General features: G+C 38.5%; 1 pseudogene; it reads left to right on the top strand.

Moving 5' to 3' along the window:
• Positions 1-325: 325 nt before the first annotated feature.
• LOC102741736 (ATP synthase F(0) complex subunit C3, mitochondrial pseudogene) lies at positions 326-2,667 on the top strand (annotated as a pseudogene).
• Positions 2,668-3,136: the final 469 nt, after the last annotated feature.

Raw genomic sequence — 3,136 nt, 5'->3', positions numbered from 1 at the left:
AGAGATCCACATGCAGACACAATATAGTCAAATTGTTAGAAGACAAAGAATCTTGAAGGTGGAAAGAGAGAAGGAGCTTATCTTGTACAAGAGAGCCCCAATAACAGTGACAACTGATTTCTCTCCAGAAATCATGTTGACCAGAAGGCAATGGAATGACATATTTAAAGTGCTAAAAGAAAAAAAAAAGTGTCAACCAAAAATTCTATATCTGGTAAAACTATCCTTCAAAAATGAAAGAGAACCCCACTCCTTTGACCTCTGTTGTAGCCATGGCCACCACCTTCCTGGAAGAGAGGAAGGGGGAGAGGAGCTTATGTTGTCTGTCACCCAAGTCTTCTAGCTGTGCTGCCCCCAAAGAGTGTAAGATGTTTATCTGTGCCAAGCTTGCCTGCACCCCTGCTCTGATCCAAGCTGGATCCAGAATTGCATCCAGACCCATTGCTGCATCAGTGCTATCGTGATAGAAGAGGGCTCTATAGTATTTAATGGGGGCAGAGCATGGAGTGATTTAGCTAATCCAGTGGGAGTTTCAGACCAGTGCAATCAGCAGAGACATTGATACTGCTGCCTATTTTATTGGTACAGGTGTTGCAACAATAGCAGTGGAAGTTTCTGGCGCTGGTATTGGACTAGTCTTTGGCAGCCTTCTCATTGGTTAGGCCAGAACCCCTTCACTGAATCAGCAGCTGTTCTCATATGCTATCCTTGGACTTGCCTTGTCTGAAGCTTTTGTTTGATGGTTGCTTTCTTTCTTTTTCCTTTTTTTCTTTTTTAAATTCAATTAGCCAACTACAGTACATCATTGGCTTCAGATGTAGTGTTTAATAATTTAACAGTTGCTTATAACACCCAGTGCTCATCACATCACGTGCCCTCCTTAATGCCCATCACTCTGATGGTATGTTTTCTTAATTTTGTTTTCTACATAACAGAAATTACTGCTTGAAATGTTGTTATTTAAATTCGTTATGGATGTAATTCTGTGTATTTTACTGTGCCTCGGAAACATATAGTGTTGGTGTCATGGAAATACACATTACAAGTTTCTTCCACTATCTGAAAGTAGAACAGTCCTATGAAAGATTTCTTAAGCCAACATGGTATAATGTGAAGAGTATCTCCCATTTTCTGCAAATTGTGTTACACCACTTTGTTTTTACAAAAGACCTATATTAGTCCCTGTTTTAGCTGATTTTTTTCTTCTGCTAGTTCAAATCTATTGTTAAACCCTACTAGTGAAGTTGTCATTTCAGTTACTGTATTTTTTACTTCCATAATGTCCATGTGGTTCTTTAAAAAAATTATTCCTCTATCTTTATTGACATTCTTTATTTGTTGCAACATGTCATATGTTTACTTACGTCTTTGAGCATGGTTCCCTTTATTTACTTCTTCCAATATATTTCTAATAATTATTATGAAATCTTTGTATGTTAAATCTAATATCTGGGCCTTCTCACAGCCAGTTTCTGTTGTCTATCTTTTTTTCTTGTGTATGAGTCACACCTTCTTGTTTCTTTGTGTTATAATTTTTTTGTTGTTGAAAACTGGACATTTTAGGTACTATATGGTAGCAAATCTAGATCCTGATTATCCCTTTCTCCTGGGACTTGTTTTTGTTGTTGTTTGATTATTTATTTGTTTAGTAACTTAACTGAACTATTTTAGTGAAGTCTATTGCCCCTTCAATGTGCAGGGTTCTTGCTCCTTAGAGACTGTTCTTGCTCCTTAGAGACTGCAGCCTTGGATGCACACAGGTTACTCTTGGATGAGAGTGTTTTAGCAGGACTCTCTTTGACAGTCTCTTTTCCTGATCTCTCTGTTATGCTGTCTGCTTCTATTAGTACTTAAAATTCCTTCCTTTTGGGGCTTCACAATAGGCTGTTTGGATGTTCTCATGAACCTGACTTTTCCTAGTGTAAGTCACCAAAAAAAAAAAGAAGGGAAAGTCAGGTGGAAGCTATCCTTCTTATGACTTAGCCTTAAAAGTCACATAGCATCCCTTCCACCACATTCCATTCATTAGAAACAATAGGCTAAGTCCCACCTGCATTCAGTAAGTGTGGAATTAGGCTCTACCTTGTGAAGTGAATCCTATCAAATAATCGGTAGACATATTTAGAAACTACCTTAACAAGAAGAGACAAACTGATTTCTAGTTACCACTGCACGAGGCTTTGATAAAATCTCAGAAAAATAACTGCTTCTTCTTTTGAGTTAGTTTCTGAACTCCTCTCTAAATGATACCTGGGGTACACCTTATAGTCTGTCACCAATGAGGCAAAATTCAAGGATCAGTAAGAACCAAGTTTTGTTGATAATACTCATTAGCAGGGCATGATACGGCTCTGGGAATTCTCAAACTTTCATCATGGCCCTGTGTCTATCCCAATCATTAGATTTGGATTCTAAAGACATATGGAGGGCAATTACTACCCCCAAATCCAATTTTTTACTACTTTTGTACTTGAGATGAAATGGTGCTGAGATCCTTTGTGTCATTGAGACAAAGCCCCATGGATGTTAAATCACAGGAAAAGGTTCGTGATGACTCTTCTTTTTTTCTAATCCTTTCAGGCATTGAGCTGTGCTGAGCAAGCAGGAGGAGCTGGGCTGTGGACAGAGCTGCTCAGTACTTGTCTGACCAATCAGAAAACAGAGTGGGTAAAAAAAAGGGGAGGAGGATTGTGGACAAAAATGACGGTCAGAAGAGTAGGTGGAGTAAGATGACTTTTTTTTCCTGTCAAGAATATTGACATTTTTAGGTGGGAATGCAAATTTCTGCAAGTGGTCCAAGGTGGTGAGAAGATATAAAAATGTGGAGTAGTGTTGATATAGTAGATTCTAAAATTTAAAAAAAAATTCTTAGGAATGCCATAAATATTCATGAGCATCTTTCAGTTTACAGGAGATTTCCAGACTCATATCTTATGGGCAAGATAAACTAGTCCCTTCCCTTCCACCTTTTTACAGTATGAAAACTGAAATCCAGCGAGGTTAGTATCAGAGCAGGAGCTAGAAAGGAAACTCTTGTGGTTCCTATACCAGTATGTATTCAATGTTCTGTACAGCTGATAAGCAAAAATCTGTGTCCTAAAATGGCCAACCAAGCCAGCAAGGGAATCCCAGCCCC

Source organism: Leptonychotes weddellii, unplaced genomic scaffold, assembly GCF_054177405.1.
Source record: "Leptonychotes weddellii isolate Sample4059 unplaced genomic scaffold, ASM5417740v2 HiC_scaffold_3383, whole genome shotgun sequence".
In the NCBI taxonomy this organism is placed as follows: domain Eukaryota; kingdom Metazoa; phylum Chordata; class Mammalia; order Carnivora; family Phocidae; genus Leptonychotes; species Leptonychotes weddellii.
This window is presented reverse-complemented; position numbering and strand designations above follow the sequence as displayed.